This window comes from Magnolia sinica, chromosome 14 (genome assembly GCF_029962835.1).
Source record: "Magnolia sinica isolate HGM2019 chromosome 14, MsV1, whole genome shotgun sequence".
NCBI classification, from domain to species: domain Eukaryota; kingdom Viridiplantae; phylum Streptophyta; class Magnoliopsida; order Magnoliales; family Magnoliaceae; genus Magnolia; species Magnolia sinica.
This window is the reverse complement of record NC_080586.1, coordinates 49,104,716-49,131,967: the sequence shown is the minus strand read 5'-3', so window position 1 is coordinate 49,131,967 and position 27,252 is coordinate 49,104,716.

The window sequence follows — 27,252 nt, the reverse complement described above, 5'->3', positions numbered from 1 at the left end:
TTGCGATGTGTGCCTTTGTTATTCCCAGATGTACTTGCTGTGATCTTGGGTATGCTCATATTGGAAAATGATTATACTTTTATGGAAATTCTCCTTGTAGGATCCCAGGATCGGAACCTACCTCAGGAGCCGAGAATGGGGTACTATGGAGGCTGTTGCGGCCAGAACCGGCCATCGGGTTCCTTGTGAGTCCAGTTACCGAGTCTGGGGCATGACACCTGGGTATTGCATCAGTGCGTAAGTCGTGGCATTGGAACTTGAAAAGGCCGAGCTATATGTCCTAGAGGGGGGGTGAATAAGACTATGCCAAATTAAAAAATAAAAGTGGATTTAAACAATAAGATAGCAAAATGAATTGTAAATAAATAAAGGAAGCAACAACCTCAGAATTCTAGTATTGAGAGGTTGATACGAATGTTGTTTTACGGACAACCTTACACCATAAAAACCAAGGGTTTATGGAAGGACAACCTTACTAGAACGATTTGTGTATCAAAAACTCAAACTGAAGAGGAATAAAAAGGAAATAGCAAGAAAGGAAATCTAAGCTATTACAACATTCCCCACAATGCTGAAATGTAAATATTACAACATTCATATCCACAAATACATCCCATAATCTTGAACTAAAAAAGAATAAAGAAAAGAAACCACACAACCACAAAACACAAAGAATTATAGTGGTTCGCCTGTGTGTACACCAACTATTAAACAACAGCCACACAACTACTCCACTCCTAATATCCTCACACAATGGATATTAGCATTCACTATGAAAATAGGTTTTTCCAGGTTCACCTAAAACCCTCACAATTGTGTCTTTCAAGTGGGCCTACACAATTCAAAAACCCCACACTCTGAGTTTTCTGGATCACCTCAGGCAAACCAAAATAGAGAGATTTTTCTGGCTCATTCTCAATCAAAATCAGAAACAAAGGAATTTACAAAAACTATAAAATACCTAGATATTCTCTTTGATGCAGCCCTGTAGAACTAAGTGAGAGTAGAAGTTCAATGTCCAAACTCACTTATGAAATGGTTCTAAGTTTTAGATTGATTTTAGATTTAATGTACCTTGGGCTAGCTTGATTTGATTTAGATTCTAAGAAATGGGAATACTTCAATCCCTCTTTCAGATAAAATTGGAATGCAAAAATTCAAAATCAAACGCAAAGAAAGATAATAAAAGGGAATGTTAAATGAGCACAATATAGCTTAAAATAATGACTAACTTATCTCTCAGAGTGATGTTTTAATTTAGCTTTAATTGAATGAAATACTCTGAAATTCGTCGTCTATTTATAGGTAAAGAAATCATGTTCACGAATGGTCTTGTGGACACTACGACTGGTCGTAGGACTAATAGATTTTTGAAATTTTGAGCGCGATTGGATAAAGCCATTCCACGACTGGTCATAGGCCATCCATGACTGGTCGTGTGGAGCTCGATTTAATCGCTAGAGTTTGAGTCGTGGCTGCAGGACTAGTTGAGCACGAGTCGTGCACTGTTCACATGACCGGTCGAGCAACCTCCAGGACTGGTCGTGCCTTAACAAAAAATTCTGAAAATTTTCAACAAACTTAGGACTGGTCATAGAATTTCTTGGACTGGTCGAGCCAGTGCTAGATTAGTCGAATAGAGTCCAGGACTAGTCGAGAAACAGTCTATTCAAAATGAATTAATTGAATTATGTATTCAAAATGACCTACCTTAAGGTCAATCTAAGGTCATTTATACCTTGTTAGTGATGTATGAACATTGAGCTTTTTTTTCTTTTAGTTGATAGTCGTTCTCTGAAGTTTACTAAGCTTGAGATCTTGTCATAGGATGAAGCTTGACTTGAGATTCTGGAAGCTTGAAATCGACTAACATTGGAGCTTAAAATCGACTAACATTAAAGCTTGAAATCGAGTATTGACGTCCAGGATCGTTGTCTTGACTTGTACCAAGCTTTAAACTCTTGAATCTTGAAAGTTTGAATTCACTATTAACATTGTACATAAACATAAACTAGTACACTTACCTTTGAAGTTCTTGAACACAAGACCCTTGTTCTTGAGAGATGCACAAACTTCATTATGTAGATGAGCTACACAAGACAGATTCTAAAAGACGTTTTGGCACTACAAAATTTGACAATATAGTAGCTAAAATCCTTAGCAGTTACAATCTCCCCCTTTCTCAAATTTGTGACAAAACACACTCTATACAAACATAAGCATTATACGCACAACGAATCATGCACTAGTTACAAAAAGAAACCAGTGATAACCTGGTTAAAGAATCATGCACCAGTTATCAATTTGCCATTAATATATTACCAACAATTAATTCCACCAACAATACTCCCCCTTACTTAACTCCCCTTCATCAATATAGAATTCACAATCAATTCATCCATAATCCATATACAATCCATACACAATCCATATACCAATATACCATAATCACATAAAAGCATGCCAAAATTCTCCCCCTTTTTGTCACTATATGACAAAGGAAGGAATCAAGTAATGGAAGTGAAAGTAGATAAAGAAGGAAGATTAAGAAGAGTATTGAGGAATAAATTATCAAGATAAACAAAATATCAAACCATAAGCAAGATATTTTAAACCATAAGTAACCAAGTTCAACCAAGTACAACAAAGTTAAATCAAGATCAAGTACTATCTTAAAAGATAAAATAAATCCAAGTATCATCAAAGTTATTACAAACCAAGAGAAGAAAATGCTAATCAGATCCTGAAGAGGGAGCAGGAATAGATGGATCAATTTGGTGTAAACCCTTGTTAAGGCGCCTCATATATTTACGCATATAAATTGAGAATCCTAGGTTACACGAATCTGAGTCACTTGTTCCTCAAGAGAATGCAACCTCTCAGCAAAATCAGAAGGCTAATAGTCAGGATCAGCCTCAGAATCTGATTCTATCTCATCAAAGATATCGTCCATGTTAATATTATCAGGAGGTAAATTGCCTTCTTCTTCATTCACTACTTCAGCTCCACCAACACCCACATTCACTTGACCATCAGCCAACCTCAAATTCATCTTATTTATATTTGAGTTGTTGAAGATTAGGTGATGAATAGGTGCCTCTCCAACAGGCATAGCTACTAACATATGAGTGGCTAACACAATCATAAGATATGCAAAAGGGATATCACTGTGTCTAAGATGGAGACGGAATTGTATGATGGAGTGACAGATTAAAGAAGGAAGACAAACATTGGTTCCAAAGATAGAGTGTAAAATTCGAACCATGAAATATGTGAGTTCGATTTTGTTACCAGAACGAGGATAAAGATTTGAAATAAAAATTCTATGAAGGACCCTGTATCTGGGTAACAAGTACTTTGAAGCAAGCACATTCCCATTTTGATTCCATTGCGCATCTATATTACACAATGCTCTAGTAAGCATATATTTTTCTGATTCAGATGGTTTAGCAACTACAGTGCTAATTGTAATACCTTCATTATTCACAGGTATATCCATTAGAGTAGATATCAAATGTCGGTCTATTTCAAATGGACCTTCTCTAATTGTAATTATAAAAGTTAAATTTTCAGTTGAAAAATAAAAAATGCATGCGAACATAACCTGCGCAATAGATCGGTATGCCGGCCCACCCTAATGTAGAATGTTAGCCCATGCTACAAATTGGAGAAGAGGAAGGAGTTCAAATGGATCAAGATGTTCAACATGCACAGGTCGCTCAGCTATAACATTATGCAACCGTAAATCCCGCACATAGGGGGGATCCTCTTCGGGTGACCGAAGGTGGTGCCTTGTTAAAGGTGTCGATCTGGAAGTTGAGGCACCACGAGAGTTTTTCTTTCTACCTCTAGCATCCATTTGTTACTAGGAATACAAGAACTCAAGAGGTTGCAAAAGATGTAGAGTGGGGTTTCTCTAGATCAGATTTTGGAGAAGAAAACCCCAAAAATTTCAATGAATCACAAAATAAATCACTCCAAGTATGAAAATGAAGTGATACGGACTTGAATCTACAAGAAAAATAAAATTCACACACTAACCTTGAAGATTTAGGAAGGTGGGTACGACTAGTCGAGCTTAGACTCGTTGTAGAAGAAGCATAAACGAGAAAGAAAAGAGTTTTTCCCCCAAATTAAAGTCAAACCCGTGATTCTACGACTGGTCGAGCATGTACTCGACTGGTCGTGCACAGCCAAAAATGTGTATTTTCCATGAAATTTGAAATTCTAATCATTTAAAATAACAAATATATACAATATGATACAGATATGCATGAATAATCAATTCAAATTGCACATACCAAGATCAAATTTTAATTTATTAAACCTGCTTTTGTCATGCGATTTTGTGAAAATGTCATGAAGTTGAGTCTCAGTCTGAATGTATTCTAAAGAAATTGTCTTTTCTTCCACTAATTCTCGAATATAGTGATATATATTGTCAATGTGCTTAGTTCGTGAATGCTGGATTGGGTTTGCACTGAAATTATCACAATATAAAACCATAAAATCCTGTGCAATTTCGTAATCGCTTAACATTATTTTCATCCATATAAGCTGAGTACATGTATTTCTTGTTGCAATGTATTCAGCCTCAGCAGTTGAGAGCGATACGAAACTTTGTTTCTTACTTTGCCAAGAAACTAGACAGTTCCCAATATAGAAACAACCACCACTAGTTGATTTCCTATCATCAACATTACTAGCCTAATCAGCATCAGTGTAACCAGCTAATTGAACACTAGTATCATATGGATACCAAAGACTTAGATTAGCTGAACTTGCGACATATCGCATAATCCTCTTAACAACAGTTAAATGTGACTCTTTAAGGTCAGATTGATATCTAATGCAAATTCCTATGCTAAATACAATATCAGGTCGACTCGTAGTTAAATACAGCAAACTACCAATCATACTGCGATATAATTTAGGATCAACTCGCTTAACTGTAGAGTCCTTTGAGAGTTTTAAAGTTGTACTCATAGGAGTATCAAAATTCTTACCATTCTCAAATTCAAACTTTTTAACAAAATTTAAAGCATATTTGGTTTGGGAAATAAAGAAACCATCAGATTGCTGTTTAACTTGCAATCCTAGAAAATAATTTATTTCCCCAACCATGATCATTTCTAACTTAGATTTCATAAGATTTATAAACTCAATAATCATATTAGTACAGGTAGATCCATAAATAATATCATCAACATAAATTTACACTATCAAAATGTGATTATTATGTTTGTTTACAAATAATGTCTTGTCAACACTTCCCATTATAAAATTATGACTTAGTAAAAATTTAGTCAATTTTTCGTACCATGCCCTAAGAGCTTATTTCAAATTGTTGAGAGCCTTTTTTTAGGCGATAGACATGATCAGTATTCTTAGGGTCTTCAAAACTCATTGGTTGTTCAACATACACTGCTTCATGTAAGTCGCTATTTGATAAAATTTGAACTTTCTAAAGCAAGTAATGGATATAAATAGTCTGATTGATTCAAGACAAGCTACTGGGGCAAAGATTTCATCATAATCGATGCCGTCAATTTGAGTGTACCCTTGTACAACCAGTCTAGCCTTGTTTCGAATTATATTACCAAGTTCATCAGACTTATTTTTAAAAATCCACTTAGTTCCGATAATATGCTTATCTTTTAGTCTAGGAACTAAGTACCAAATATCATTTTTAACAAATTGATTAAGCTCTTCTTGCATCGCAACTATCTGGTTTTCGTCAGTAAGAGCTTCTTTTACGTTAGCCGGTTCTATCTGGGAAGTAAAGCACACATAATTACACATATCTTCAAGTTGTCTATGAGTGCGTACACTAGTGAGAGGGTTTTCAAGAATTTGATTAGATGGATAGTCTTTAACAGTTCTCAATTCAGAGTTGTTTTGACTTGATGAAGAGTTTGATTTATCAATTAGAAATACTTCATTATTATATGAACTTGAGACAGGTGTGTTCAAGTGATCGTCAATAACTACATTAATAGACTCTTGAATCACACAAGTCCTATTAAGAACCCGATATGCTCGACTATTCAGAATATACCCTAGAAATATCCCTTCATCACTTTTGGTGTCGAACTTACCCAGATTTTCACTGTCACGTAAAATATAGCACTTGTTGCCAAAAACTCGAAAGTATTTGACAGTAGGCTTCTTATCAAACCACATTTCATAAGCCGTCTTACCGTTTGATTTTCTAGTATAGACACGGTTGATTATATAGCATGCAGTATTTACGGCTTCGGCCCAAAGATTTTTAGGGAGCTTCATACTATTTAACATTACATTAGCCATTTTTTGAAGCACTCTATTTTTTCTTTATACTATACCATTTTTTTGTGGTGTTTTGGGCACAGAGAATTCATGTGATATTCTTTGGTCACTATAAAACTTCTCAAAACTGTTATTCTCAAATTTTGATCCATAATCACTACGGATCTTACAGACTCGAGTTTCTTTTTCAGTTTGGATACATCTAAGTACCCTTTTAACTTCATTAAGAGTTTCTGATTTGTCTCTTAAGAAGACTACCCAAGTATACCTGGTAAAGTCATCGACGATTACCAGAAAATACTTTTTACCACCTCGACTCTCCGTTCTAGTTGGTCTAATAAGAGTTCGAGTGGTTTAGATGTGGCATTAGAGTCCACTTTTTTGTGAGAGATCCTAGTTTGCTTGCCAATCTAGCATTCGCCACATATTTTGTCTATTTTTTGTATTTTGGGTAGGCCTCTTACTAACTCTCTTTTGCTCAATCTATATAAGTTACGATAGTGTACATGTCTAAGGCGTTTATGCCATAACTCGATCTCATTGGTATGGACCATGTAGTACAATAAATTAGATGAGCTAGAATCAATTACGATGTAGTAGTTTTCAAAAGTTTTACGACCAGTTAATATTACTGAACCATTTTTATTTAAAATTTCACACCCTAGGTTAGAAAATTTTACGCTATGATTTTTATCTCATATTTGAGAAATGCTTAACAAGTTGTGTTTTAACCCTTCTACATATAAAATATTCTCAAGTAAAGGGAGGTTAGAAAGTTGAACCGTACCTTGGCCAATAATCCTGCAGTTGCTACCATCACCAAATGTGACTGATCCATTAGTCATGTCTTTAAGAGTGGTGAACAGACCTTTGTCACCACTCATGTGCCTGGAGCATCCACTGTCTAGGTACCACTTTGAATGGCTTGAGGCTTTGAAAGCAGTGTGGGCAACCAAGCAAGTAACCTTAGGAACTCATTTTCGAACTGTTTTGGGTTTAGGAGTATAATTGGTCTTCTTGTATTTATAGTTGATATAAGACCGACCCATTGAGTTAGATTTTAAGAGCTCCTTAAGTAAATCAACACTTTTCTCAGCTAAAGGATTATGGTTCTGATTTTTATAGTTGATATGATTGCTTTTAGGTTTTAAGGATTGAAAAGTTTTATCATTTTTAGAAAAAATTTTATTTGAACTTTTTCCTTTTGAATTTGAAGACTCTCCTTTTACAAACTTAGGAGGAGTATTCTTATGTTTGGGAGAAATATTTTTATTGTAGCCCAAATCGGATCAGTCGTCACATTTTCTTGATCTAGATAGAAGTTTTTCTAACTTAGGATCACCTTGGGCATACCTCCAAGTATCTTTCAAACTCAAAAGTGAAGAGACTTCAAGTTTTAGTTTTTCATTTTCAGATTTAAGATTTTCAATAAGCGAAGTTTTGAAATCTAAATCGCATTTAGTTTTTTCAAAACAATTTGAAATGTGGGATTTTTCTAAAACAAGAGTATTAAAATTTTCTTTAAGTTTCGAAAAACTTTTCTTTCTAAAGTTTTAGTTTTACGACAATTTTACAACTTTCCTTGTATAGGGCATTGTAAGCATCTTGAAGATCTTCTTTATTTTCATGCTCACTATTCAGATTTTCTTCACTAGTTGAATCATCATGATCTGAAAAAGTGAACTTGCATAAAGTCATAAGGGCTTTAACTTCATTACCCGACTCAGTTTCAGAATCTTCTGATTCAGAAGAGGCTTTAGTGCTAGAAGATTCATCCCAAGTAGCCAACATACCTTTCTTTTTTAGGTTTGTCCTTTTTAGGACACTTGTTTGCTAAATGCCCATATTCGTGGCAGTTGTAACATTGACTATCTTTTAAAGATTTTCAAGTTTTAGATTTAGATCTTTTCTTATCATTCGATTTTTAAAAATCAACCCTCTTTTTACTTTTGAAATTTTTGTAAAACTTTTTAGATAAAAGGGCCATATCATCTTCAGAATTTTCTAAATCAGAATTATTACAATTTTCTTGAGAAAAACATTTAGAAGATTTAAGGGAGATCGTTTACCTTTAGGAGCTTTGAAAGTTAACTCATAAGTCTGTAAAGAGCCAACTAATTCTTCTACCCTCATATTGTCTGTATCACGAAGTTCCTATATCGCAGTCACTTTTGAGTTGAACCGTTCAGGTAGTGAGCACAGTATCTTTGCACACACTTTACTTTCTGGGATTTTATCGCCAAGACCCACATAGAGTTGACAATGTTATTCAATCTAGTATAAAAGTCCATGAAAGATTCACTTTCCTCCATATGTATTTTCTCAAATTTAGTTGTGAAGATTTGGACTTTAGATTTCTTGACAATTGTTGTTCCCTCGTGTGTCATTTCTAAAATATCTCAAGCTTTCTTTGCAATATCACAGGATATAATTCTTTTGAATTCATCCGGTGATAGTGCGCAAGTGATTGCATTACTACTCGCATTTTTCAGAAGAGTGGGTGTAATTCTCATAAATTTGGCTCCATCGATTCCAGTTACTTTAGTGGTAGGAGGGGTCCATTCAGTCATTGTGTCTTGCCACACACTCTCATCCATGAATTTTAAGAAAATTCTCATCCTGGCTTTCCAATAAGCAAAATTGGATCCATCAAATGGTGGAGGCCTAGTGACTGATAGGCTATCAAAATTTGACATCTTTAAATAACTCGAATCGATTAGCTCAGGAAATTAATCCACAAAATAATAATAATTAAAATGAGCTATTAGGATCTGATACCACTTGAAAAGGCTGAGCTATATGTCCTTGGGGGGGGGGGGGGGGGGTTTGAATAGGACTGTGCCAAATTAAAAAATAACAGCGGATTTAAACAATAAGATAGCCAAATGAATTGTAAATAAATAAAGGAAGCAACAACCTCAAAATTCTAGTATTGAGAGGTTGATACAAATGTTGTTCTAAGGACAACTTTACACCATAGAAACCAAGGGTTTATGGCAGGACAACCTTACTAGAACGATTTGTGTATTAAAAACTCAAACTGAAGAGGATTAAAAAGGAAATAGCAATAAAGGAAATCTAAGCTATTATAACATTCCCCACAATGCTGAAATATAAAGATTACAACATTCATATCCACAAATACATCCCAAAATCTTGAACCAAAAAAGAATAAAGAAAAGAAACCACACAACCACAAAACACAAAGAATTATAGTGGTTGGCCTGTGTGTACACCAACTATTAAACAACAGCCACACAACTACTCCACTCCTAATATCCTCACATAATGGATATTAGCATTCACTATGAAAATAGGTTTTTCCAGGTTCACCTAAAACCCTCACAATTGTGTCTTTCAAGTGGGCCTACACAATTCAAAAACCCCACACTCTGAGTTTTCTAGATCACCTCAAACAAACCAAAATAGAGAGATTTTTTTGGCTTAATCTCAATGAAAACCAAAAACAAAGGAATTTATAAAAACTATAAAATACCTGGATATTCTCTTTGATGCAGCCCTGTAGAACTAAGTGGGAGTAGAAGTTCAACGTAGAAGTTCAATGTCCAGACTCACTTATGAAATAGTTCTAAGTTTTAGATTAATTTTAGATTTAAAGTACCTTGGGTAAGCTTAATTTGATTTTGATTCCAAGAAATGGGAAAGCTTCAATCCCTCTTTCAGATAAAATTGGAATGCGAAAATTCAAAATTAAATGCAAAGAAAGATAATAAAAGAGAATATTAAATGAGCACAATATAGCTTAAAATAATGACTAACTTATCTCTCAGAGTGACGTATTGATTTAGCTTTAATTGAATGAAATACTCTGAAATTCGTCGTCTATTTATAGGTGAAGAAATCACGTTCATGACTGGTCTTGTGGATACTACGACTGGTGGTAGGACAAACAGATTTTTGAAATTTTAATCACGATCGGATAAAGCCATTCCACAACTAGTCGTAGGCCATCCACGATCGGTCGAGGGACCTCCACGACTAGTCGTGACCTGTCCACGACTAGTCGTGTGGAGCTTGATTTAGTCGCTGGAGTTTGAGTCGTGGCTGAAGGACTGGTTGAGCACGAGTCGTGCACTGTTCACACGACCGGTCGAGCAGTCTCCAGGATTGGTAGTGGCTTAATAAAAAATTTTAAAAATTTTCAAGAAACTTAGGTTTGGTTGTGGAATTTCTTGAACTGGTCGAACCAGTGCTAGGACTAGTCGAACAGAGTCCAGGACTAGTCAAGAAACAGTATATTCACTTATAAAATTAATCAATTGAATTATGTATTCAAAATGACATACCCTAAGGTCAATCTAAGGTCATTTATACCTTGTTAGTGATGTATGAATATTGAGCTTCCTTTTCTTTCAGTTGATAGTCGTTCTCTGAAGTTCGCTAAGCTTGAGATCTCGTCATAGGATGAAGCTTGACTTAAGACTCTTAAAGCTTGAAATCGACTAACATTGGAGCTTGAAATCGACTAATATTAAAGCTTGAAATCGAGTATTGACGTCTAGGATCATTGTCTTGACTTGTACCAAGCTTTGAACTCTTGAATCTTGAAAGTTTAAATTCACTATTGACGTTGTACATAAACATGAACTAGTACACTTGCCTTTGAAGTTCTTGAACACAAGACCCTTGTTCTTGAGAGATGCACAGACGTCATTATGTAGATGAGCTACACAAGACACAAATTCTAAGAGAGGTTTTAGCACTACAAAATTTAACAATATAAGAGCTAGAAACCTTAGCACTTACAGAACCGCGACAATGGCGCGGTCGCAAGGGTATAAGTTTCAGGTCGAGTCGACTCAGGTATACGGGATGCGACTTAAGGTCGCCCGCAAACACTGATTGCAGGTCACAGGTTGCTGAAATTCGACGGGGAGGATCTTGAGAGTCTATGAAACGGTATGGACTAGGATACAGGCCTGACAAGCATTGTTTAAATGATGGAGATTTCTCACTATTTCTTTCGTTTGTATCACGTCTCCAACACTCGAAATGAAACATATTTGTTCGACCAGAATTGTCCAAGCATGAATCATCACAACCATCCATTAAAAGATTTACAGTGACTAATAAAATCTTCGCAATTGCCTAATATGCCTAAACTAAGAACCTGAGATTATCGCCAACGTAAATTTGATTCTCCTCCCCAAAAGATTTGTAACCAATAATCCAAGAGGAGTGATATCCAAAAGATCCTGTGACATGCCCCAAATTTTAGAGCGTAATGCCAGACCTGACTTTCAATCCAAAGTAATGGTTAAATTTTAAACATTTACAAACAAAATTTAATAAAAATTTCACTAGAATAAACAAACCTCATATAATACAATGTTTAATTAGAATAGTCTACTCACTTCTAAGTTTCCATTATACATTTTTTATACAAATGTAAAACATAGATATGGTTAGATGGACAACTAAATCTCCGCTCCACTTTTCTTTGCTTTACTCATAATTAAACTTTGAGCCTCGAAACACTATTAAAGTGGGCATTGAGCATAACAACTTAGTGGGATCATATCCAATAAATTTTTGATTTTTCTAGGTTTATATCAAATGTATAAGAAATACAAATACTTTTTTAAAATTTTAAAATACGAATCAAAATACCGCATCTTCAAGATGTCATGAATGCAATGTTGGAATCATAAGGATGTTATGAATACTCTTTGTGAATTCTCACAAAGAATAAATTAAATAATCATTATCTCTTATAACATCATACCTAAGTGGATGGTCATGTTATATTACCACCCACACACTAGTATCTCATAGTGAGGGACCCATTAATATGTTAGTTGGTCAAACTACTGTTTCAGTTGTACCTTTAACATATGTCCTCGCACACAATTGTACTCATACATCATATACAAAATAGACTCCTAAGGATCTAACAGGTTCTAAGGTCTTTCACCCAAGGGTCATGATCACCATACTTGGTAGCTTTATAGTCTTTCACTCAAGGGTCACGATTACCATACTTGGTAGCTTTATGGTCTTTTACCTAAGGGACATGATTACATTACTTGCTTATATCATTCTCTTTTGTTAACGCCTTAATTTTTTTTAATGATGTGAGCTAGGTTGTCGTGAGTCAGTTGAGCCTCCATAGAAAAATATTGAAGACCAAAGACTCAAAGACTTGAAGCATCAAGGCCAAAAACAATAGTTAAATCATGAGGTTCCTTAGTAATCCTAGGCCTAGACCCCTTTAGTTCCAAAACAACCTTCCCTAAATGACTTGATCCATATTGAAAAACTCTTAGTCTTCCAGTTTGTGCCGGCTAGATCATGTGTAAAAGAGAGAAAACCAAAATGAACAAGTTCAATTAATCATCGATCAATCGAGCGAACCTTCGATTAGTCTCAATTGATCAAAGGTCCCTCTCAATTGATCGAAGGTCCCTCGCTTGATCGATCAAGGATGGCCGAAAACATCAAGCAAGCTTTCTACCTTATTTTCATAGAAACCTCGATTGATCTACGTATCGAGTTCGATCGATCGAAAGTGCGGAAAGGTGTCTAGCAAGATTTTTTTTCTTTTTATCAAATGAAGTTTGATCGATCAAAGGGCTTGCTTGATTGATCGATTTACCTGTTATAAATTCATTTGAGACTTTTCTCTATAAAACTAGAAACCAGATCTTTGTAGAACTAATGGATTTTGGTGAATTAGAAGCCCTAGTTTATTTCACTCTTCCCCAAACCTCCTAAGTTGTATTCTAAACAGATTCAGACTATCTACTTAGTGATTCTTCACTCTAATGAGCATTCAAGCTCTATTTCAAGAAAAACATGATCTTAAGCCTTTTCTAGAGTTTAGACATCAATTTCATAGGCAAATTCTAATGTTTATCAACATCTAGAGTGTCCATTTAGGTGAATCCCTATTTGAAAACTAGCTATATATTATTTATAGGAGATTCTACCATCCTCTATTACCTTGGTAGCCTCATTAGAGCAGTATAAGGTGGCCAATTCAAGCAAGCAAAAGAAGATCGATTTTAAAGATCGAGGAAGCACAAGGGAAGCGGATTCAAAAAGTGAAGATGCATCTCGAGTAAGGTGTTACAATAGGGCTGAATCCGACAAGCAAGGTTATTATTTTAAAGCCCATATACTCTTTCCTTGCGTAGGATTGAGTATAGAGTTTGTGACCCAAACTCGACCAAGTCTTTGTATAGGACTCTGATGGGAGTGTACGTATATTAAGACCTTATGTAAGCCTTTAACAGGAGTATACATTTTATTAAGTCCTTGTGTAGGCCTCCGACAAGAGTGTACATGTGTAAGCATCCATGGAAGCCTCTGGCAAGAGTATATACTTATAAAGGTTAGAGTTGAACTTACAAAAAATCTCCAAGATAGTGGAGTCTGATACATTCGAGAAGAGTGCGTTTGTCGGGAGTGGAGTAGGCAAGTGGCCAAATCACTATATATCCTTATATTTGTGATTGTGATTTGAACATGCTATTTTATTTATATTTGTGAGTTGAATGGTTTAATTCCTATGAATGCATAATTAGATTGTTTATTAGGCATTTGATTGATAGCACACAAGCATAAAAGATATCTATCTCACATAAACTAGTTGCTTAATTACTTGAATTTCTTGTAGTTTATGTACTTGGACCCACTTGGCTTGGAAGCTTAAGTGGTAGTTAATTTTAATTAGCACATATTTTTAAGTGGTCCTATTCATTCCCTCTAGGACCTAGCCATAAATCTAAGCTCCGGTAAGCTTCCTTACATAGCCTGTGGTGTCGTGTTAGATAACATTTGCAATTTCAATAGGTCTTAGAGAGGGTTACTCTTCAAGGACTTAACCGTCTAGAGTAAGATCTGTAAAATGTTTAGAATTATGTCTAACCATGAGGAGAATGTCGTCACATGACTACAGTATTTTGATGGTTCTAAATACAACTATTGAAAGGCTAGGATGAGGGTATTCTTGAGATCCATTAACCCTATGGTTTGGGCCGCTGTTGAACAAGAATGGACTATGTCATAGAACATGTTGTGGTTGACGGTAGAACCATTACCACTCCCAAAGATAAATCTAATTATAGTGTTGATGAGAGAGCTAAATATGGCTATAATGCCAAAGCTCTCAATTTAATTTATTATGCAGTTTCCCTCCGATGAATTTAAATGCATTTGTACATGTGAAATGGGAAATGAAGCGTGGAAAATCTTAGCAACCACCCGCGAGAGAAATAGCATAATAAAATGTTATAAAGTTTAGCTTTTGACCACACAATTTGAGAATATTAAATTGGAAGAGTCCAAAACTTTCATGGAGTTTTATAATAAATTGAACGATAAGTGCAACTCCATGTGGGGTTTAGAAGAGAATTCTTGACGGGCATATATATAGGAAAATACATAGATCCCTTCTGAATTGGTTCACCTCCAAATCAACCTCAATAGAAGAGTGTAGAGACATAAATGAGATGAAAGTATAAAAACTTGTAAGTTCCCTATGCACATTTGAACTAAAATTTAGAGAAACCGTCTAGAAATAAACACACTGTCTTGAAAACTTCAAATAGGCACAAGAATAGAAAAATCAATATAAAGATGATAATGATGTTGAGGAAGATAAGGTTGAGGAAATGGCCAAAATTTTTAAGAAATTCTTCATAATTAGCGGAGGGAAGGGTTGTGACATAAAAGAAATATTGATTGAACCTGTGCATATAGGTAAATTTTTCAAGAAATTGAGTGTAACCAAATATAACAAAAGTGAGGGTTATGGATATGTTGCCTCTATATGCACTACCAAAATAAGATCCAAAGGCAAGTGTATGGTAGCAACATGGGATGGTATGGAGGAGTCCGGATCCGATTCCAGAGACTCTCCGAGTGATGAAGACTTTAGATATTTATGTATTCTAATGGCCTCTATCACTACTTCTCTCCCTAGAGACTTAGTAGAAGATTCGAACCATAACATTTCAGAAGAAGAAGAGTCATCCTCCAATGAAGAAGATGAAGATTGAGAAGATAAGGACTTGCAAGAGCCCTACGATCAGTTTTATGCTAGATGTGTGAAGATTTTTAAACAGCTGGGTGAGTAAAGGCAGAAAAAGAACGAATTGGCTAATGATCTAGAAAAGGTAAAATACGAAAATTCATCGTTGTACAAGAAAAAGAAACTTTCAAGTCTGATATAGATGAGACTTTGAGGAGATACGCTAGCCTTGAATATGAGCTTGCAATAGTTAGATCTATTAATCAAGGCTTGAGACAAGAGGTTAGCCAGCTTGAATCTCTTCTTGCCAATATTAAAGTTGAGGTTACCCAAGAAGACCAAATAGGTATATCATTAAGTATGGGTAAGCCTTTAGGGGATAAGAGAGGTTTCGAACTTAATAATTATACATGTGTATCATCCTCTATACATCTGATAATCTAAAATGACTTGTTTGCTTCATGAAGTAGATTGAGAGCCTCTCCTGTGTCCCATGCTTGCGGAGATGTGGGTGTTCACAACCCTAAGTGCAAAGCTGCACTGTAATAATAACTCAATGAGACCAAGGTCGAATCCACAGGAACTTACCTTGTATATATTTTGAAAATAACTAAAACTAGAACTAGTAATCTAAAATTGGAAATTTTGGAGAGAAATTGCTATGAATTAAATCTAAGTAATGAAAACTAGAGTGTTAAGGATCCACTTGCAGCCATTATGATGCTATGCTACTTGATTCAATCGAACACAACTGGAATTAAAGTCCTATTCTATCTAGTTGGAAGATAGAGCAGTTAAATTATAATGTGGTGTTAAACTTCATTGAATTAGTTCACACATGAAGCACCAATCTTATGATTGCAGGGAATTTATACATCAACCATGCCCATAGACGATGATGGATCATGAATTTTATAGATCACAGTATTGCAAAATGGTAAGAAGATATCAAAATTTTCCCGAGCATCTACTGTAATTTCAGTCACAATAAATCATAAAAAACTGAAAATATTCCTTCATTCAAAATAGAAATCAATGAAAGTTGAACATTAACTTGAATAAAAATAGAATAAGCATTAAAATAAATTACAAGCTGCACCTCTTAGCTCTAACTAAGAGATTAGCTAACCAAAGACATGATTAAGCTAAAAACTCTTAAAGAAAAGCATGCAAAACTAAGGAAGAAGAAAGAACTTCTTGGAAGATATTATACCCTTGGATCTACTCCTTTAACCCTAATTCGTGTTTAGAATCCCTTGGAGAACCTAATATATAGGCTTTTATTCAATTGACTTTGGAAAGTACCTCAATTGCATGTACTCTATGCACCTTCGATGCCACCTTCGATGGCAGTTCAATGTCATCGAAGGTTGGAATTCAAGTTGAATTTGAATTCGAAACTTCACGCCATTCGCACTGTGTAAGTCTTCGATGTCATCGACCGATCTTCAATGTCATCGAACAGATCCTCAATGCAATTGAAATTGGTCCAGAACTATCAAGCGAGTTGATCTTGAAAATCTAGAAATTCTTCATGTCATCGAATTGACTTTGATGACATCAAAACTTGCCTTCGATGGAATCCAAGTTTCTTTGATGGAATCAAATTTTGTACCCAATTTTCCAACAACAAATTTGATTTTTCACTAAAATCTTGATGTCATCGATCATCCTTCAATGGCATCGAACACTTACTTCAATGTAATCGAAGTGTGCTTGATGCAATCGAATAGTCAAGTTTAGCAACTCTTGAATTTCTACACTTTGAAAATTCGATATTCTTCCCTCTTCACATGTTTTCTTGGATCTTAGTGTCACGACCCAGACTCGGTAACTGGACTCACAAGGAACCCGATGACCGGTTCTGACTACAACAGCCTCCATAGTACCCCATTCTTGGCTCCTGAGGCAGGTTCTGATCCTGGGATCCTATAAGGAGGATTTCCATAATAATATAATCATTTTCGATACGAGCATACTCAAGATCACAACAAGTAAATTTGAGAATAACAAAGGCACACATCACAAAATTCACTATGAATTTGAACTTTTACAAATATCCATAATGTTCAAAAGGACATACATAAAATAATAAGAGGAGAGGAAAGGACAGATGCAACACTGGGTCCTCAAGCTCAGCTCTACTACAAGCTCTGCCACTACGACACCTGCCTAGGATCTCCTGCATGCATCAATCGTGCATAAGCTTATGGAAGCTTAGAGGGTGGTGAAGGTGTATGATAATGGTGCACAGAAGAATAATAGAGAATACATGAAGGAAACATGATCATAGCCAACACCACCAGCCTTACCAGGGCTATCATAAATGCAAGAAGCAATACCAAGGCAGTACAATAATGCAGGAAGCCATACCAAGACTATATAATGTAATGAGTACTGGGTGTCATGCTAAGGCTTAACATGAATACTATGCAATATGAGGCTTACATAGCTGATGCAAATGCAATACAAAGTAATGCCAGTGCTCATATCCAATCTACATATCAAGTACATTTCCATCATAAGAAAATTACCGGGGTCCATTACACTGCTGGATGACTGCCGCTCTACAAACCCCGCACAGTCAAACAAGTGTAAGAGACCTCACTACCCGCCTGTGGATAGCTAATCATCAGCAAAGCCTAACAGTAGCGGACCCATTCACGAGCTGGTCAGACTCAGCCTAGCAATGCCTCCTTACATCAGGCGAGTAAGGCCACACCCCTATCCAACCGACTACATGACAATGGGAGTCGGGGCCTAACGGTATAAGGCCCTGTGCGCTCATATATCCCACCCGGTTAAGGTGTTGGAACAGATCCTTGGTACTATGGAAGTTTTGAGAATTTCACCCATGGGCATCCTATGCACCCGGTATGATCAAGTAACATTTTCAGTGTCCAAACATGGCCATCCACGATGTATCTGTGGAGGCTACAACCCTGATGAAGCAAGGGCGATAATGCTTATATGTTATGCAATGCCAGATGCATGAATCACACAATCAACCATGCATCAATTCCAAGTATCCAACATGTTTAAGAGGGAATACTACGTCCCTCGGAGAAGGTAACATGCAATGCCCAATAACACAATATGACCACACACTCACACTGCCAAACAAGCATACAATGATGTACATGGGTCATGAGGATGAATTTAATCACACTATATGGTGATATACAATGTATATTACATTCCTCCTATCCAAGAAGGAACAAAGATTAGGTACTTAGACAATATCCTTAAGGAATCCAACTTCTACTGGGGGCCCATTTACTGTAGCTATGTATACAAGCTACGGGTCTAAGTAATATAGAAATAAGCCTAGCAAAAGTCTAAGATGATTATCCAATTACTCTTAAATACAACCGGGCCTAGAGGGGTCCAAAATGGGGACATTTAACCACCATTCCCCAAAAAGGCATATCAGTCATGAACTATATGGATAGAAGACCCAAGGCCTACATTTAAGATAAAAATAAAGGTAACCATATACATATACTCCTCATAATAGGCCATAAAAAGATATAATACCACTTTTAACAACATGGGCTCCAAGAGGGGAATTAAGGCCCAAGGCTTAATTCTCAATAGCCATAGAATCCATGCATTAAGTTGGACTTGGTGGGCAGCCCACATACACAATATACGGCCCAAAAAAATAAGTTTAAGTTTGCATGAATTGGGCCCAACTACATCAGCCCAATAACTAACAATTTAAGTGGGCAACCAAGGGCCCAATACTATCCTTATCTCAGCCCACAAGTCCATCAAAATGGTGGAAGTTGGCCCAATATATGGTTGGGCCAAGCTAGGATGTTCCAACCCACTCTGGGCCCATGGGATGCCCCAAAAACTTGACGATGGGGTCCTTATGTGATCACTAAAGGTGACAAAAAAGAATGCACTGATTAAGCCCAAAGATTATAAGAAAACATAAGCATGCAACACGTACACAAGTTCTCAATATGGTGGGCCCCACAGCCAAATAAAGTTTTAACTATACAATTATACATTTAAGGCCCTTTGATAAACTTTTGGCCCGTTTGACTTCCTGGACCTGCTAAGGTCCAGAAATTAGTTAACTATGTAGAAATAATCTCATGAAGGCCAACTATACTCACTGGGGACCCCTTCCCCCCCCCCCCCCAGATGGAGAGTGTGTATATATCATGAAAAGATCAAGTGGGCCTGCTACTGGATTGTGAGTCCAGCAGCAACCCAAGGCAGAGAGTGTTTCCATGATCGGGTGATCCAAGGCTTGAATGGCCCGGACCAACATATGATGAGGTAGGCTCCACATACATCCATATTTAGCCTCAAATAAACGGTCTAGGGTCTATGGTGGGCCTTTAACCATCCATAGAGAAACCCATGGGCCTACCTTAAGATCACCCAGGAGGACATCCAACCTCAACTTGGTCCCAAAAGTAGCCTGGTACCCAAATAAAGTAAGGTTTAAGGCCCATGTAATGCATGGCCTAATGGGCTATACACAAACCCAATTCATAGGCAAAATGGTTGGCCCTCAAGTATGGTTTGGGCCCAACCATAGAGGTCATAAATCCATATATTGTGGTGAGCTTCATGGGCAGCCCAGTAATTTATCTACATGGGCAAATTTCACATTTAACACAAGTGAGTTGGGCCTCACTTTTTAGCCCAAGTACAGGGTCAACTTAGTGGGTAGCCAAGGGCCCAACTACTTGCATATTATAGCTCTTAAATCCATCACAATAGATAGGAGAGTATAGGCCCAAAGGTCAGTGGGCCTACTAAAAGGATCTAGTCCACAAGGCCTAAGAAATTAGTTAACTAATCACATGCAAGATTCCAATAAAAATCAACTTGGGTGGGCCTCAGCTGGGACCTAATCACTCCCCAAAATGCTGTAGAGAAAGGGTAAGATAACTGATCTAAGTCCTCCTCACATCTGGTGGGCCATGCTGCCCCATTTCATTTATGGGTGGCAACAATGGGCTCATTGCCAAATTCCAGCCCACCCAAATTTCTGAGTTGGTTGGAGTCCAATAATAAAAGTATTTCTTAATATATTTAATCCCTGATGGCTCATACACATCACTGTGGGCCCCACCAGATGAGAGAGGATATGCAACACATATATCAAGTGGGCCAGGCCATTGGAATGCAGGCCCAACAATAGCCTAAGGCAGGGATGTCCCATGTGTAGGCAGCTCTATGGGCCCAGGGTATTTGCCCAAAAATCCACCCAATGAGCCCCAATTGAATACCAAAAAAAAAAGGGGAGGATGATCAATACCTTAAGGACCCCACATGGATGGATGGTGGAATCTACAACACATCAAGGTGGGCCCACGAAGCAAGCTGGACGCCCCAGCCTGGGTGTCCCTACCTAGTGGACCACTCCCGGCCAAACCACAGTCAGTTCAAACGCCTGTTGGGTCTGAAATTTTACAGGGTGATACTTCCATGTGTAGACCACACCTCCATAAAATTTATTGATTTTTGGATAACTAAAACTATTTTAATTAATTTATAGAAATTAGTCTGTCCAGAAAATCAGACTGACCTGGACGTCCCAACGTGGTGGGCCGGTCCAGCCCTTGCCACGGTGTGCACAGGGGTTCATTGGCCCCAAAAATTTGTATGTGGGTCCTAACATGAGTGGGTCACATCTGTGAAACATTTCAATATTTTTGGACAACTAGAAATATTTTAATTCATTTTAAGAAGACAATCTGTCCTAAGATTCTGCCTGATCTGGACACCACAATAGAGTGGGCCGGTTCACCTATTTCCATGGTGTGTACAGGTGTCCATTGGCCCTGAAATTTTGTAAGTGTGTCCTACTATATATGGGCCATCCTCCTTCAAAATTTTAGAATTTTTGAAGTGGTAGAAGTATTTTATTTAATTGATACAAATTCTGGACAACAATGTTTTCCAAAAACAATCTGCTACTGCAAAATGTTGCTGTCCCCATCATTGGCACCTCATGGGGTGTGCATAGGTCTCTTAAATCACTGGGAAAATAGGTGGGTTTGGTACTCCCATGTATGGATAGTAGGTGGGGTCCACTGGAGCGGCCCACTTTCCCAAATTTAAGGTACAATAGGCTCCTCTCCAATATGCAACATTGTTGGACTGTCCAGAAATTTCTGGACGTCCAGCCCACTTTGGCCCATCCATAGGCCTCAATCAAGGGTTAAATGATGTGGGGCCCATCCTACATCGAGGTGGGGTCCATGCCCTAGAAAAATTCCAAAGAAATCAGGAATAAAAAGCCCCACAAATGGGCTTAAAATAGTGCCCAAAAACCCTGCAATAAATGGGCATGAAAATTGGACAGCAGCATATACTGTCCATTTCTAGCCCAGGGAAAAATATCCAGAGGAATAAATAGTCAGATACATCAAGTGGGGTCCACCTAGATGGACCACAAAAATTCCAGACCCAAATCTATCCAAGAATCTCCAAGAAATCATGCCTTATGGGGCCATCCAACCCATGCATCATACATGCATATGGACGTCTAGCCTAGTGGGCCTAGGCGTCCCAAAATCTGATGGGTCTGGGACTTTTTTTTGGTCACATCAAGTCACATCAGTGGGCAACCAACATCAGAAGGAAAATAGGGAAAAGAGATAGAAGGAAGAGAGAGAGAGGGAGAGAGATCAACAGCCATGGAGGATTCCGACACTATGAATCCTCCACCATTACAATCACACCTATATCTTACATGAATCATGCATGCATGTAATCAAAACAAATCCATGAAATTCTCAAGTGGGGATACCATCCCCACCATGCACCTCAGGTCTAAATGACCCAAATAATCTAGATTTAAAGAGAAAATCCATCATGGTGGGTCCATGGAGAATGGCCCACCATGGAAACGTACATGCATGTAGCGGGCCTTGGTCTCACTTCATGTAGCTATGTAGGACCTCCACCATTGATTGGTAGGTCCTACATACTCCCAAGTGTGTAAAGAAGAACATGCAAGAAGAAGAAAGAATGAAAGAATTTCAATGCATCACCCACCTTAATGGATCTTCAAGATTTTCCTATCTCCAAGCTCCTTAAGCTCCAAGGTTTATAGATCTATGGTTGAGATCACTTTTCAAAGGTTAGATTGGGAGGTTTTTGAGAGAAAATGGGCTGGAGTTGCTGGAATATGGAGTGGAGGTGGAATGAGAGAAATGAGAGGAGAGAGAGAGAGAGAGAGAGAGAGAGAGAGAGAGAGAGGGTTGTAGGAGAGTCATCATTGCTATCCCTCCTTGGTTAGAGAAAGCAATTATAACCTATGGTAAAAATAACAAAGTTGCTAGGCTTAGACTAGGCTTGGTGATGTTTAGAGTAGGTGGTGTTCAATCTATGCAATTGTGTAGTGTGTGTGGTGTGCATGGGAAATTGTGCCATGTAAATGGCCCATGTTCAAAAAGTGGGTCATATGATGAAATGCTCATAACTTTTGATCCGTAGGTCGGATGGACGCACAAGACACGTCGTTGGAACCACAACGACAATACGATTGAGATGACATAGGTCTAGGGTCAATCTGAGTCGGGTTTAAGTGACTGGACTCAAGGATGACTGCAAACACAATCCAAAAGTCGCGGGTCTCCGGAATTTTACTGGTAGGATCGCGGGACCAAAATGGATGAAAATGCATACTCATACACACGCATGCACACATGAAAAATAGGGTCGGATCTCACAATTCTCTCCACTCACAAAGAAATTTCATCCTCGAAATTGACAAAATCGGAACAACAAAATGTATAAATATATATATATATATATATATATATATCTCAATCATTAATCACAAGAGAATATAATACAAGTAATACAAGCAATCAATCATCGAATAAATGGGGATAACGCTCTCTAATCTCGGCCTCGCGTTCCAAAGACGCCTCGACCTCCGAATGATGACCCCATTGCACCTTCACCAAGGGAATAACCTTGGTCCCGAGGACCTGATCCTTCCGATCAAGAATACAAATCGGCTGCTCAATGTAGGAAGCACCCTCATAAACCTCGAGTGACTGCCAATTAATCACAGGAATAGTGTCTGACCCACATTTCCTTAACATAGAAACATGGAACACGTCGTGAATCGCGGACAACTCAGGAGGTAAGGCAAGCCTATAGGCCACAGCGCCCATGCACTCGGTAATCTCAAAAGGTCCAATGAATCTCGGGGCGAGCTTGCCCTTCACACCAAAACGAACCACACCCTTCATAGGTGAGACCTTGAGATATACCATGTCCCCGACTGTGAACGCAAGGGGTCGACGCCGACAATCAGCAAAACTCTTCTATCGACTCTGAGCTGTGCGCATCCTCTGCCTCATAACATCAATAGCCTCTGACGTCTGCAGCACAAGCTCAGGACCTAAGAGACAATGCTCTCCTACCTTGGTCCAACAACTAGGAGATATGCACGGTCTACCATAAAGTGCCTCAAAAGGAGTCGTGCCGATAGTCGCCTGATAACTGGTGTTGTACGCGAACTCGGCGAGGCGCATATTGTCATCCCAACTCCCCGCAAAGTCGATCACACAAGCTCTGAGCATATCCTCAAGGATCTAGTTGACCCTTTCAGTCTGCCCATCCATCTGTGGATGGTAAGCGGTGCTGAGATGCAAAGTGGCCCCCAGCGCCTGCTGGAAACTCCTCCAAAACTGAGATGTAAATCTAGAGTCTCGATCTGAAACGATTGAAACTGGGACGCCGTGCAGTCTTACTATCTCCTCAATGAACACCTTTGTAAGCCGGTTCATAGACCAGGAAGCACGCACTGGAATGAAATGAGCCAACTTCGTCAGATGATCGACGAAAACCCAAATGGTATCATGACCGCGCTGAGTCCTTGGCAATCCTGCGATGAAGTCGATCGATATGTGCTCCCACTTCCACTTTGAAACGCTCAACGGCTGCAAGGGACCAGGGGGTCTCTGGTAATCGGCCTTGACACGCTGGCATGTGTCACACTCGGCTACAAAACTAGCAATCTGGCACTTTATCCCCTGCCAGAAGTACTACCTTGACAATAAAGCAAGCCAACAAGCTCAACATTGGCAATACAAAACTATTCAGCAGGCAAGAACATCTCACCAACCAAAACGGAACACGATAATATCATCGACCTAGCACAACGATCTTCCCAAAAATGTCGATACTGACAATCCCTTACGACAGACTCTAATGGCAATCTGAGTGAACAAAAGCCCTTGGATACAAAAAGGGTGCGATGCACCAAAACGCAAGACTTACATACGGAGACAAGGAGAATACCCATAATGACTCCCCTAATAACTATGGGTTCTGCTGAGTCGCGCAAAATCAAGCCTGAGGTGGCCTGTGATCATACAATCCTTAGTTATCATATAATCCTATGATCATAATCCTGTGACTGCAAAGGTCCATCCTGCTGATGGGGACACTCGCGCTTACGGTGTCTCGTCTACCCACAACCGAAGCAAACTCCGGCGAATGGTCTAGGAGAAGGGACTACTGGCTGCGCCGATAATGAAGCTAACTGAAGATGGCACTGGCTGTGCCGCTGGCAGTCGAAACCCTAAACGTCTCATACGTCAATGATACTGACGCTGATAGTAACCACTGGAATGTGCCTTCCTCTTTCGACCTTCTCCCTAAAGTAAATACACCATCATCGGGGCTCGCTGCGAAGTCGAATCTCACAAAAGGGGGCTCGTACGATCCTACTCTACCTGTCCAGGCGTCTTAGGAACGGGTCGATGGGTCTGAAGAACATCAGTGATGACCTGCATCAACTGCTGGAGATGCTCAACTCCTACAGGAATCGTCAGATAAGCGGGGGTAGCACTGGCCTCTGACGAAGGCATAGGTATGGTGAGAGCCTCAAGAATAGGTACGGCAGGCTCCAAAGGGAAAACAGAAATCTCATATGGTGAAGCAAAAGTCACTCGAATCGGTGGAACAGAATGAGAACCATGTCCATGGGCACCACGGCCACGGGCATCACCATCATGGGCACCTTGACTAGACGGCATGGTCTACAGACAGAACAAAGGTAATGGACATCTAAGAATTAGAATCCTTGAAGGCTCAAACGGAACAAGGGAAACGCACTCGGGACACTACTTGTCCTAAGCTCACAGCAGATATGTGATACTATCCCAAGTTATTCCAAAATTACTTACTATGCTCTAATACCAACTCCTGTCACGACCTAGACTGGGTAACCGGCTTCACAAGGAACCCGATGACCGGTTCTGACCGCAACAGCTCCATAGTATCCCATTCTCGGCTCCTGAGGCAGGTTCTGATCCTGGGATCCTACAAGGAGGATTTCCATAATAGTATAATCATTTCTGATATGAGCATACCCAAGATCACAACAAGTAAATCTGAGAATATTAAAGGCACACATCACAAAATCCACTATGAATTTGAACTTTTACAAGTATCTATAAGGTCCAAAAGGACATACATAAAATAATAGGAGGAGAGGAAAAGATAGATGCAACACTGGGTCCTCAAGCTCAACTCTACTCTAAGCTCTGCCGCTACGACGCTTGCCTAGGATCTCCTGCACGCATCAATCGTGCATAAGCTCATGGAAGCTTAGAGGGTGGTGAAGATGTGTGATAATAGTGCACAGAAGAATAATAGGGGATACAGGAAGGAAACATGATCAAAGCCAACACCACCAGCCTTACCAGGGCTGTCATGAACGTAAGAAGCTATACCAAGGCAGTACAATAATGCAGAAAGCCATACCAAGGCTACATAATACAATGAGTATTGTAATGCAATGAGTATTGGGCGTCATGTCAAGGCTTAACATGAATACTATGCAATATGAGGCTTACACAACTGATGGAAATGCAATACAAAGTAATGTTAGTGCTTATATCCAATCCACATATCAAGTACATTTCCATCATAAGGAAATCACCGGGGTCCATTACACTGCTGGATGACTACCGCTCTACAGACCCTGCACAGTCAAACGAGTGTAAGAGACCTCACTACCCGCCTGTGGACAACCAATCACCAGCAAAGCCTAACGGTCGCGGACCCATTCACGAGCTGGTCAGACTCAGCCTAGCAATGCCTCCTTACATCAGGCGAGTAAGGCCACACCGCTATCTAACCGACTACATGACGGTGGGAGTCAGGGCCTAACGGTATAAGGCCCTTGTGAGCTTATATATTCCACCTGGTCACAGCGTTGGAGAAGATCCTTGGTACCATGGAAGTTTTGAGAATTTCACCCATGGGCATCCTATGCACTCAGTATGCTTAAGTAAGTTTTTCGGTGTCCAAACATGGTCATCCACGATATATCTGTGAAGGCTACAGCTCTGATAAAGCAAGGGCGATAATGCTCATATGTTATGCAATGCCAGATGCATCAATCACACAATCAACCACGCATCAATTCCAAGTATCCAATGTGCTCAAGAGGGAATACTACGTCCCTCGGAGAAGGTAACATGCAATGCCCAATGGCACAATATGACCACACACTGACAGTGTCAACCAAGCATACAATGATGTACATGGGTCATGAGGATAAATTTAATTACACTATATCGCGATATACAATATATATTACATTCCTCCTATCCAAGAACCAAGACTAGGTACTTAGACAATATCCTTTAAGGAATCCAACTTCTACTGGGGGCCCATTTACAGTAGCTATGTATACAAGCTATGGGTCTAAGTAATATAGAAATGAGCCTAGCAAGAGTCTAAGAAGATTATCCAATCACTCTTAAATACAACCGGGCCTAGAGGGGTCCATAATGGGGACATTTAACCACCATTCCCCAAAAAGGCATATCAACCATGAACTATATATATAGAAGGCCCAAGGCCTACATTTAAGATAAAAATAAAGGTAACCACATACATATACTACTCATAATAGGCCATAAAAAGATATAATACCACTTTTAACAACATGGGCTCCAAGAGGG